The sequence below is a fragment of the Heptranchias perlo genome, chromosome 18 (genome assembly GCF_035084215.1).
Source record: "Heptranchias perlo isolate sHepPer1 chromosome 18, sHepPer1.hap1, whole genome shotgun sequence".
Classification (NCBI taxonomy): Eukaryota; Metazoa; Chordata; class Chondrichthyes; order Hexanchiformes; family Hexanchidae; genus Heptranchias; species Heptranchias perlo.
This window is the reverse complement of record NC_090342.1, coordinates 136,902-149,998: the sequence shown is the minus strand read 5'-3', so window position 1 is coordinate 149,998 and position 13,097 is coordinate 136,902. Positions and strand designations below refer to the sequence as shown.

The 13,097-nt window shown below is 41.3% G+C and overlaps 1 protein-coding gene across 6 annotated transcripts in view; it reads right to left on the bottom strand.

Moving 5' to 3' along the window:
- Window positions 1-3,917: 3,917 nt before the first annotated feature.
- LOC137334478 (protein mono-ADP-ribosyltransferase PARP11-like) overlaps window positions 3,918-13,097 on the bottom strand; it is a 91,708-nt gene continuing 82,528 nt past the window's right edge. For all 6 annotated transcript variants that reach the window (XM_067999161.1, XM_067999164.1, XM_067999159.1 and 3 more), the window contains exon 9: window positions 3,918-7,006. The gene's annotated coding sequence lies outside the window, so the exon portion shown is untranslated. The remainder of the gene's footprint in view (window positions 7,007-13,097) is intronic.

The window sequence follows — 13,097 nt, the reverse complement described above, 5'->3', positions numbered from 1 at the left end:
AAACTAGAGAAAGATGTGAGTTCAGGGCTAGGGCAGGGGGGAACCGCAGGATAAGTTTGGCTTAACAGGCTAAAGGAAGGGAGGGAAGTGGCAGAGGCAGCTGAACGGATGGTCTCAATCTTAGTGACAAAAGTCGATGAGCTCCTCGCACTTTTCATTGGAGGTGAGGGTGGAGGAGGTACGGGAGAGGAGTTTAAGAAGACGGTTTGTAGTGGAGTATAGAAGCCGGGGTTTATCTTTGCATTCTAGGAAAAGCAAAGAAGTTATATTAAACTTATATATAACCTTGGTTAGACCACACTGGGGAGTATTGTGCACAGTTCTGGTCTCCATATTATAAAAAGGATATAGAAGCACTGGAGAGGGTGCAAAAAAGATTCACAAGGATGATGAAGACGAGAGGGGATCTCATTGAAACGTATAAAATTCTGAAAGCTCTAGACAGAATGGATGCAGGGAAGATGTTTCCCTTGGCTGGGGGGGGGGGGGGGGTCACAGTCTCAGGATACGGGGTAGGACATTTAGGACCGAGATGAGGAGAAATTTCTTCACTCAGAGGGTGGTGAACCTGTGGAATTCTCTACCACAGAAAGGTGTGGAGGCCAAGTCACTGAATATATTTAAGAAGGAACTAGACAGATTTCTAGACACAAAAGGCATCAATGGGTATGGGGAGAGAGCAGGAATATGGTATTGAGATAGAGGATCAACCATGATCAAATTGAATGGCAGAGCAGGCTCGAAGGGCCAAATGGCCTACTCCTGCTCCTATTTTCTGTGGTTTCAGAACTGAGAGGATATCCTTATTAGGAAAGGCTGAACAGGCTGGGACTCTTCTCCAGAAAAGAGAAGGCTGAGGGGTGACCTGATAGAGGTCTTTAAGATAATAAGAACATAAGAAATAGGAGCAGGAGTAGGCCAATCGGCCCCTTGAGCCTGCTCCGCCATTCAATAAGATCATGGCTGATCTGATCCTAACCTCAAATCTAAATTCATGTCCAATTTCCTGCCCGCTCCCCGTAACCCCTAATTCCCTTTACTTCTAGGAAACTGTCAATTTCTGTTTTAAATTTATTTAATGATGTAGCTTCCACAGCTTCCTGGGGCAGCAAATTCCACAGACCTACTACCCTCTGAGTGAAGAAGTTTCTCCTCATCTCAGTTTTGAAAGAGCAGCCCCTTATTCTAAGATTATGCCCCCTAGTTCTAGTTTCACCCATCCTTGGGAACATCCTTACCGCATCCACCCGATCAAGCCCCTTCACAATCTTACATGTTTCAATAAGATCGCCTCTCATTCTTCTGAACTCCAATGAGTAGAGTCCCAATCTACTCAACCTCTCCTCATATGTCCACCCCCTCATCCCCGGGATTAACCGAGTGAACCTTCTTTGTACTGCCTCGAGAGCAAGTATGTCTTTTCTTAAGTATGGACACCAAAACTGTATGCAGTATTCCAGGTGCGGTCTCACCAATACTTTATATAACTGCAGCAATACCTCCCTGTTTTTATATTCTATCCCCCTAGCAATAAAAGCCAACATTCTGTTGGCCTTCTTGATCACCTGCTGCACCTGCATACTAACTTTTTGAAAGGGTTTGATAGAGTAGACGTGGAGAAAATGTCTCCACTTGTGGGGAAGTCCAAAACTAGAGGTCATAAATATAAAACAGTTACTAATAAATCCAATAGAGAATTCAGGAGAAACTTCTTTACCCAAAGAGTGGTAAGAATGTGGGACACACTACCACGAGTAGTTGAGGCAAGTAACAGATGCATTTAAGGGGAAGCTAGATAAGCACATGAGGGAGAAAGGAGTTGACGGGTATTCTGATAGGGTTAGATGAAGCAGGGAGGGAGGAGGCTCATGTGGAGCATAAATGCAGGCACAGACCAGTTGAGCCGATTGGCCTGTTTCTGTGCTGTAGTTTTGATGTAATACGATGTAACTTTGTGACAGATGCAAAACATTCTTTTTGAAAAACAAAGCTAGGCTTTGACCTGGAGCCTGAAATTTGCTGACTTCTCCTTCACTCAGGTAAATTTACAATCACCTACAATTACCTGGACTCCCACAAGAAGTACTTGAGCAGTAACCTTAAAGGGAAAGCATAGGTTATCAGCTACACATCACAACTGTACTCAAGACCCCAAACTATGAGCAACACATGGGAGGTTAGCAAATATATTTAGATTAACTCAAGCTACTGAAAAAATTTCCTGCATGAATGAGGAGCCTTACATTCATGATCTTCAGAGATCATCCTCTAATAACTTTCATTCTTCAGTCAAGACTGTGTGCTATTCTACTTATGTCACAACTGTTTTTAAAAACTTGTTACCACTTTCAATAAGCTTTGAATAAATGATCCAACTCTGTCTGAAATGAGACCTGGCAAACTAACAACTAAAGAAAGTTTAAGGAAGTTTAAGAGTTTTCAGGAGTTTGTAACCTGATAAAATCCTTCAATGTTTGTTCTGTGCATACTATATGTTTCAAAGGTGGCAAATGTCTAGTTTCAGCAACCCAAACATTTTCTCTGCTTACCAGGTCACAGAACTAAGTAAATGGTACAAAACCCTTCCTCTTAAGTGAGCTGTTGCTACACAACTGTGTGGAGTAAATGGAACGATTGGATGACAATGTAGATGAACCGAATCGGTATTTTTGGGAAGGGTTTGAAAAAGCTGTGACTATCAAGGAACATTAGTTAAACATTAGAAATTTAGCTTGAATGGCAAAGCTTTGCCGATAAATTCAGGAAAATTATGGTAAGAACATAAACAAATACTTGAAAAACAAAACTGAAGCCTTTAATTAATCTGTATATTTATTTTAATAAGAAATTATGTAGTGAGGATAAAGTATTAAGCCCATCAAACTTGTTTCATACAATCCACACTTTCCTTATTCAATCCAACTCACGCATCAAGGAAAGATTCTGTCTTTTCTCCCTGCCCCCCCTCCACTCAAGGTAAAACAAGCAAAATTACAGAATATATATTTAACCTTACATCATTCATCCTTAATGGTATGCTTTCCTTGATATGACATTTCCAAGGTCACTCCAGTCATGTTCATAGAGTCATAGAGTTATACAGCACGGATAGAGGCCCTTCGGCCCATCGTGTCCGCGCCGGCCATCAGCCCTGTCTAATCTAATCCAATCCCATATTCCAGCATTTGGTCCGTAGCCTTGTATGCTATGGCATTTCAAGTGCTCATCCAAATGCTTCTTGAATGTTGTGAGGGTTCCTGCCTCCACAACCCTTTCAGGCAGTGAGTTCCAGACTCCAACCACCCTCTGGGTGAAAAAGTTCTTTCTCAAATCCCCTCTAAACCTCCCGCCTTTTACCTTGAATCTATGTCCCCTTGTTATAGAACCCTCAACGAAGGGAAAAAGCTCCTTAGTATCCATCCTATCTGTGCCCCTCATAATTTTGTACACCTCAATCATGTCCCCCCTCAGCCTCCTCTGCTCCAAGGAAAACAAACCCAATCTTCCCAGTCTCTCTTCATAGCTGAAGCGCTCCAGCCCTGGTAACATCCTGGTGAATCTCCTCTGCACCCTCTCCAAAGCGATCACATCCTTCCTGTAGTGTGGCGACCAGAACTGCACACAGTACTCCAGCTGTGGCCTAACCAGTGTTTTATACAGCTCCATCATAACCTCCTTGCTCTTATATTCTATGCCTCGGCTAATAAAGGCAAGTATCCCATATGCCTTCTTTACCACCTTATCTACCTGTTCCGCCGCCTTCAGGGATCTGTGAACTTGCACACCAAGATCCCTCTGACCCTCTGTCTTGCCTAGGGTCCTCCCATTCATTGTGTATTCCCTTGCCTTGTTAGTCCCTCCAAAGTGCATCACCTCGCACTTTTCCGGGTTAAATTCCATTTGCCACTGTTCCGCCCATCTGACCAACCCATCTATATCGTCCTGCAGACTGAGGCTATCCTCCTCGCTATTTACCACCCTACCAATCTTTGTATCATCAGCGAACTTACTGATCATACCTTTTACATTCATATCCAAGTCATTAATGTAGACCACAAACAGCAAGGGACCCAGCACCGATCCCTGTGGTACCCCACTGGCCACAGGCTTCCAGTCACAAAAACAACCTTCGACCATCACCCTCTGCCTTCTGCCACTAAGCCAGTTTTGTATCCAAAGTGCCAAGGCACCCTGGATTCCATGGGCTCGTACCTTCTTGACCAGTCTCCTGTGGGGTTGAGGTTAGGACACTGAACTCATTTAAAAAATAGCTAGATATGTAAAGCTTTAAAGGCATTAATGACAACATTAGAGTCTGTTCCTATCCACTAATCTGTGGGAGAAATTTCTCTACTCGTAAATCTTGGCTGAGACTTCACTTCATACTACTGTTCCTGCACGCATGGTCTAAGTTAAATAATCCTCTTACATCTATACTGTTAATTCTTTTCAGTTTTTTTAAAACATAGATAATAATGAAAAAACTCAGTTCTGCAACTCCCCTTCATTATTTAGACATCAGTTTAGTTCCAAGACAGAAGATTGTGAATTCAAGCTCCACTTTAGGACTTGAGCACAGAATCTAGGCTAACACTTCAGAGCAGTACAAGGGGACTGCTGCATTGTCAGAGGTGATGTCAGATTAGACATTAAACCAGGACCATGTCTGCCTGTTCACATGGGAGTAAAAGATCCCCTGGCACTTTTGGAAAAGGAACAGGGAATTCTTCCTCTCAATCAACACCACCAAAGACAGATTCATTGACTATTTGTCTCATTTGCTATTTTTAGGACCTTGTGTACAAATTGGCTGTTCCATTTGCCAACATTTCCGTGACGCCATTTGAAAAAAATAATTAATTGGCTCTAAAGTACTTTGGGATGTTGATGTGAAAAGAATTATATATAAGCAACCTCTTTCTTCCTTTCTACTTTAGAGCTGCAAGTCACAGAATCATTCTTGTTACTTTCCAGTACATTAATGTCTTCATGAAGAAATAGTACTCAAAACTGCACCTAATATTCCAAATGTTATCCCTCCAGTAATAATTTGTTTTGATTTATGGTCAACTTAAGATCCCATCCTTAGGTAACCCAAAGAAAATGAAGCTAGTTTTCTTTAGCGATGCTTCATATGCTATCTTCCTGATGGGTATTCTAGTACAGCTGGTTTCACAGTGTTTCTTGTGGGTGAAAACGGAAAATGTTGTCCTTTAGCTTGGGAAGCAAAGCAAAGAAAATAAAAAGGGTTGTTAAAAGTACTCTAGATGCTGAAACACTGGCTCTTGTAGAGGCAGTAGATATGGGTATCTATTTGGCAAATATTTTGAGTGACATCCTGTATAATGGGAGGACTGACAATAGTATATCCATAGAATGTTATGTAGACAATCAGTCAATATGGGATAATGTACACTGTACTAAAAATGTAAGTGAAAAACATCTACGGATTGATCTTGCTGGTTTGAAACAGATGCTGGAGAGAAAGGAAATCTCCAAAATTAAGATGGGTAGATTCAAGCCATCAACCATCTGATTGTTTTACAAAAAGAGATACGTGTATAAAGAAGCTTATAGGGATTCTGGCGAAGGGTCAGATCACAATGTAATGTTTTGTTGAGTGTAAGAATTTTTTTTGCTTGTGTTTTTTATAAATGATTAAGCTCAGGTGCTTGAGCAATTGGGAACTCTCAGGCTCCCATATATAAGGGAGTAGGCTTGGGGAGAAGTTATGGGTTTTTGTGCGAGGGATGCATTAGGGGTAATGTGATCCCAGCAAATGAAGTTTATAAGCAACTAAAAGTATTCAGTCCTTCACTGTCTGGCTGTCCATTTATCACAGAGGAGGTTTACCAGGATACCACCAGGGATGAGGGACTTCAGTTATGTGGAGAGATTGGAGAAGCTGGGATTAGATTGTTCTCCTTAGAGCAGGGGAGACCTAGAGGTATTCAAAATTATGAGGAGTTTTGATAGAGCAAGTAGGGAGAAACTGTTTCCTTTGGCAAGTGGGTCAGTAACCAAAGGTCATAGATTTAAAATAACTGGCAAAAGAACTAGAGGGGTAATGAGGTGTTTTTTTATGTCCCACACAGAAGATCTGGAACGCACTACCTGAAAGGGTGGTGGAATCGGAATCCTCAGGAACTTTCAAAAGGAGGGTTATGGGGAAAAAGCTGGGGTGTGGGACTAAATTGGACAGCTCTTTCAAAGAGCCAGCACAATCACAATGGGCCAAATAGCCTCCTTCTGTGCTGTAAGATTCTATAATTCTATAAATGCAACAAATCATTTTATAACATTTATTTTCTTCAATTTACGGTTCTTTAAAAAAATCTTAAGTTTTCAATTTCAATCTTTTTTTAAATACAAAAACTTTATAACCTTCTATTTACTGTTCAAAAATAAATTTATTAATTCTATCTTTGCTCCAACTTAATTCATGTAATCCCCCACTCCACGATTCTTTTCATACTCTATATCTAATGGAACATCTCTAATATTACATTTAAATAAATTATTCATTCACTGCCACCCCACAACAACCAACAAAAGAAACATTTATATAATTCTCTTATAAATTAGTTAATTAAATCTTCCACATCCAATTAATCTCCTCGCTCCATTGTTTTCCTTATAAAACACTATTGTGTCTGACCTCCTATCAGCCACTCGGCAGGAGATACGAGTAATATTTTTATTTTGTAACAACTGACTAATCGTTTCACAACATACTGATCAAAATATCCAGATGGAATTGCTTCTAATGCTTACACAAGTTCTGAGACTGTTTCCCCTTCCCACTAGTAGGTCTCAGGACTTCAAATTTGCCTTTCTTCCTTCTTAAAGTCATTACTACTTGTAGGAGAGGGCAAGGGTTGCACGTTGTTAGCCAAAAGTAAGATTCATTTGCCCTGACAAGCAGGGAATGGCTAATTCCTTCAATGTCATCTTCACTCTTGTATTGAGTCAACTTCGCTCCTCATCGTGATGACTGGGTCATCATCTGGGAATTGCAAGAACATAAACATTGGCTTTAGAGGTTTAGTTGCTCAACAATAAAAGTAGTTGAAAATACATTTTAAAGCATTACATTTTGAAATTCATCAGGTGTTTGTTATAATAGATACAGTAACTAGAGGGAATTTATCTTTAGAAGGATAGGAAGCCTTTTCTGCAGTCATCATTGGGACTCCTGAATGGTCTACAAACATACGAATTAAGAGCAGGAGTAGGCCATTCGGCCCCTCGAGCCTGCTCTGCCATTTGATAAGATCATGGCTGATCTGACCTCAATCCTACTTTCCCATCTACCTACTATAACCTTTGACTCCCTTGTTAATCAGGAATCTATCTAACTCAGCCTTAAAAATATTCAATGACCCTGCCTCCACCGCTCACTAGGGAAGGGAGTTCCACAGACTCACAACCTTCAGAGAAAAAATTTCTCCTCATCTCCGTCTTAAATGGGAGACCCCTTTTTTTAAAAACTGTGGCCCCTAGATCTAGTCTCTCCCACAAGGGGAAATATCCTCAGCATCTACCCCTTCTAGTCCCCTCAGGATCTTATATGTTTCAATAAGATCACCTCTCATTCTTCTAAACTCCAATGTATACAGGCCCAACTTGTCCAACCTTTCCTCATAGGTCTTATGTCCCAGGTGACAGGGCAAGGCACATAATAGTGTGGTGAAGAACATTCTGGAAAGGTAAGTTGAGCAGCCTTAAGTTGTGATTCATTTTGGAACCAATGACATAGGGAAAAACAGGATGGGAGATCTTGCAAAGGGAGCGTGAGGAGTTGTGTTTTTGATTAAACAGAAAGACCTCCAGGCTTACTATTGCTCACAATGTACTTGCCCAGTTAGGAAGAGGCAGATTATACACAATACTCCAGCTGAGGCCTAACCAGTGCTTTTATAAAGGTTTAGCGTAACTTCCTTGCTTTTATACTCAATGCTTCTATTTATAAAGCCCAGGATCCCATATGCTTTTTTTTTAACAGCCTAATCAACCTGTCCTGCTGCCTTCAAAGATTTGTGCACATATACCCTCAGGTCTCTGTTCCTGCATCCCCTTTAAAATTGTACCATTTAGTTTATATTGCCTCTCCTCATTCTTCCTACCAAAATGCATCACTTCACACTTCTCTGCATTAAATTTCATCTGCCATGTGTCTGCCCATTTCACCAGTCTGTCTATGTCCTCCTCACTGTTTACTACATTTCCAAGTTTTGTGTCATCTGCAAATTTTGAAATTATGCCCTCTATACCCAAGTTCAAGTCATTAATCTATATCAAAAAGAGTTGTGGTCCCAACACTGACCGCTGGGGGACACCACTGTGTACTTCCCTCCAGTCTGAAACACAACCATTCACCACTACTCTCTATACTTTCTACCCCCTAGCCAATTTTGTATCCATGCTGCCACTGTCCCTTTAATCCCATGGGCTTCAATTTTGCTAAATTGAATATATGAAGGAGGGGCAAAATAGTCTATAATAGTAAGCTCGAGGGGGTATGGAGTGATGGAGACTGGTTAGAGAGAAAGATAGTGAAGGAAAGAATAAAAAAGGGAAAAGAGTAACGAGGACTATGAACGTGTCTGGTCTGCATTGTTTATATATGAATGCACACGCATTAGAAAAAAGTTGGGGAACTAGAGGCAATACTTAGAATGGAGAGGCATGATGGAGCCTTCACAGAAACGTTGGCTGAGGCACAATTCAGGACACAGGAAAGAAAAAGAGAGATAAGGGGTCTTATTAATTAAATAAGATTAGACAGAAAAGTTTTTATTGATAGTGTCATTCGCTCTTTCTGGGTAGAATTAAGAAACAGTAAGGGTCTGTTACCACATTAGGAATACATTTTAGACAACCGAATAGTGCAAAAGAAAGAGGATGAGATTTGTAAGCAGTTTAAAAGAGGTTTGCCATGGCAAGAGTTGTAATTATAGGGGATTTAGCTATACTAAAGTAGTCTGGGGCAAAATAAAAGTTTATTGGGTGTAGTTTCTATAACATATCCAGGTTGTTACCTTAATCAGTATTTTTCACGACAAGCAGGAAGAACGCAGCACTAGATCTGATTCTGTGTAACTAAGCAAGGCCAGTGAGTGACCTGAAAATATGAAATTGTGACCATGATCTAATTAGCTTCCGATTGAAAACAGATAAAGAAATTTGGAATCCAAGATAAGGGTATTGTACTGGAAAATAGCTAATTTTGATGGGAATAAGGGAAACCAAATCCAGATTAACTGGTTGGACAAAAACGGTAAGTCAGGCAGAAGTACTGTGGGAGATATGAAATGAATAAGGTAGAGGTTAAATAAATTCCTACTTGGAGTAAAAGGGCTATGTCAAAGGCTTCATGCATAATTAGGGACGTTTGAACAAAAATGACTTTTTTAAAAAAGAGGCACATGATAAATATTAAACAGAAGATGTGAAATATCAAAAGTATAGAAATTGAGCATATAAAGGAAGAGAGGACTATGAAAGAAAACCAGCACCCAACAAGAAAGGAAAAGGCTTTAAGAAGCACATAAAAAGCAAAAGAATTGTTAAAAGAGAGGTGGGACCACTTAGAGATGAAAAGTGAGGGTGAGTACTTGAGAGTGAGGGAATGGTGGAGATCTTTTTAAAAATAAGTATTGCGTCTTCATTGGGATTATAGGAGCAAGTCAAACAGGCATTGTTGGAAATAAACTATTCTACAGGCACATAAATGGCAAAAGAAAAATCAGGATAGAGCTACTAATGGATATACACGATAAACCTCACAGGTAATGACAGAAATATTAAATAATTACTTTGCCTCAGTATTTATCAGGGAGACTAACACGGTGGGCATGACATTAGAAGAAGTGATCAAAAAAGATATAAAGATATTTAAGATAGAAATGGGGGAGATAATTAATAAACTAAACTGATCAAATGTAGAGAACACACAACACACACACACTTTAGAAAAGGGAATAGTGCCAGAGGACTGCTAGACAACTAATGTGATTCCTATATTTAAAAAGGAGATAGAACCAGTCCAGGGAACTACAGACCAATTAGCTTAACGTCGGTGGTAGGAAAGATAATGGAATCCATAATCAAAGATGTAATAGAAAAACCATCTAGAAACCGAAAATATAATAAATAGTCAGCATGAATTTCAAAAGGGAAAGTCATGCTTGACCAACCTTATCGAAGTTTTCAAGATATTAAGAGGAACTGATGGGGTAGATAGAGAGAAACTATTTCAACTGGTTGGGGAGTCTAGGACGTAGCCTAAAATTAAAAACTGTTAAGGGGACGTAGCCTAAAAATTAAAGCCAGGACTTTCAGAAACGAGGTTAGGAAATACTTCTACACACAAAAGGGTGGTGGAAGTTTGGAACTCTCTTCCGCAAATGGCTGTTGATGCCAGCTCAATTGTTAATTTTAAATCTGAGATTGATAGATTCTTGTTAACCAAAGGTATTAAGGGATATGGGGCTAAGCAGGTGTATGGAGTTAGGTCACAGATCAGCCATGATCTCACTGAATGGCCTACTCCTGTTCTTATGTTTCTTTTGAAGAAGTAACAGAAAGGGTAGACAAGGGTAATACAGTAGATGTAATATATTTGGATTTTCAAAAGGCCTTCAATAAGGTACCACATAGTAGACTCATGACTAAGGTCAAGCATGTGGAGTCAGAGGACAAGTAGCAGAATGATAGCAAGCTGGCTACAAAATAGAAAAGAGAGTAGGGGTTAATGGCAGTTACTCAGACTGGCAAAAGGTGGGAAATGGTTTTCCACGAGGATCGGTGCTGGGACCACTGTTGTTCACCAAATACATAAACAATTTGGACTCGGGAATTGGAAGTATAATTTCAACCTTGAGGACGACACCAAATTGGGGGCTATAGTTAATACTGAGGAGGGTGACAAAATACAGGAAGACATTAATAAACTTGCAGAATGGGCTTGTAATTGGCCAATCATCTCAGCCCCAGGACATTGCTGCAGGAGTTCCTCAGGGCAGTGTCCAAGGCCCAACCATCTTCAGCTGCTTCATCAATGACCTTCCCTCCATCATAAGGTCAGAAATGGGGATGTTTGCTGATGATTGCACAGTGTCCAGTTCCATTCGCAATCCCTCAGATAATGAAGCAGTCCGTGCCCGCATGCAGCAAGACCTGGACAACATCCAGGCTTGGGCTGATAGGTGGCAAGTAACATTTGCGCCAGACAATGACCATCTCCAACAAGAGAGAATCTAACCACCTCCCTTGACTTTCAACAGCATTACCATCGCCGAATCCCCCACCATCAACATCCTGGGGGTTACCATTGACCAGAAACTGAACTGGATCAGCCATATAAATACTGTGGCTACAAGAGCAGGTCAGAGGCTGGGTATTCTGCGGCAAGTGACTCCCCAAAGCCTTTCCACCATCTACAAGGCACAAGTCAGGAGCGTGACAGAATACTCTCCACTTGCCTGGATGAGTGCAGCTCCAACAACACTCAAGAAGCTTGACACCATCCAGGACAAAGCAGTCCGCTTGATTGGCACCCCATCCACCAGCCTAAACATTCACTCCCTCCATCACCGGCACACCGTGGCTGCAGTGTACACCATTCACAGGATGCACTGCAGCAACTCGCCAAGGCTTCTTCGACAGCACCTCCCAAATCCACGACCTCTATCACCTAGATGGAAAAGGGAACACCACCACCTGCACATTCCCTTCCAAGTCACACATCATCCCGACTTGGAAATATATCACTGTTCCTTCATCTTCACTGGGTCAAACTCCTGGAACTCCCTTCCTAACAGCACTGTGGGAGAACCTTCACCACACGGACTGCAGCGGTTCAAGGCGGCGGCTTACCACCACCTTCTCAAGGGGAATTAGGGATGGGCAATAAGTGCTGGCCTTGCCAGCGCCGGCCACATCCCATGAACGAATAAAAAAAATGCATTTCAATATAGACAAGTGTGAGGTTTATATTTTGGTAGGAAGAATAAGGGGGCCACTTACTGCTTGAATAATAATAGTGTAAATGGGGTAGAGGAGGCAGAGGGATCTGGGAGTACAGATACACAAATCACTAAAAGTAGCGACACAGATTAATAAGGCCATTTTTAAAAAAGCAAACCAAGCACTGGGGTTCATTTCTAGAGGGATAGAATTGAAAAGCAGAGAAGTTATGTTAAACTTGTATAGAACCTTGGTTAGACCACACGGTGTACTGTAAACAGTTCTGATCACCATATTATAAAAAGGATATAGAGGCACTGGAGAAGGTACAAGAAAGATTTATTAGGATGATACCGGAACAGAGAGATTATACCCATCAGGAAAGATTGAACAGACTTGGTCTCTTTCTCTAGAAGAGAAGAGTGAGGGATGACCTAATAGAGGTCTTTAAGATTATGAAAGGGGGTAGACGTGGAGAAGATGTTTCCACTTGCGGTGGAGACCAGAACTAGGGGCCATAAATATAAGAGGGTCATTAATAAATCCAATAGGGAATTCAGGAGAAACCTCTTTACCCAAAGAGTGGTTAGAATGTGGCACTCGCTACCACAAGGAGTAGTTGAGGCGATTAGCATAGATGCATTTAAGGGGTAGCTAGATAAATATGAGAAAGAAATGGATGGAAGGATATGCCGATAGGGTGAGATGAAGTAGGGAGGGAGGCGGCTGGTGTGGAGCATAAACACCGGCATGGACCAATTGGGCTGAATGGCTTGTTTCTGTGCTGTACATGCTTCTGTGCTGTACATGCTATGTAATTCTATGAAATAAGCATTAAAAGAAAACTGTATTACAACATTAATGAAACTAAAAGTAGAAACGACAGCAAGCCCAGATGGTGTGCTTCCGAGAATACGGAAGGAGAATGGGGAGGATTTAATGGAGGCACTTGAGGTGCTGGTCTTGTTCAGTGGTAGCACTCTCACCTCTGAGTCAGAAGATTGTGGGTTCAAGCCCCATCCAGAGACTTGACCACATAATCCAGGCTGACGCTCCAGTGCAGTACTGAGGGAGTGCCACACAGTCAAGAGGGACAGTACTCAGGGAGTGCCGCATTGCCCAATGTC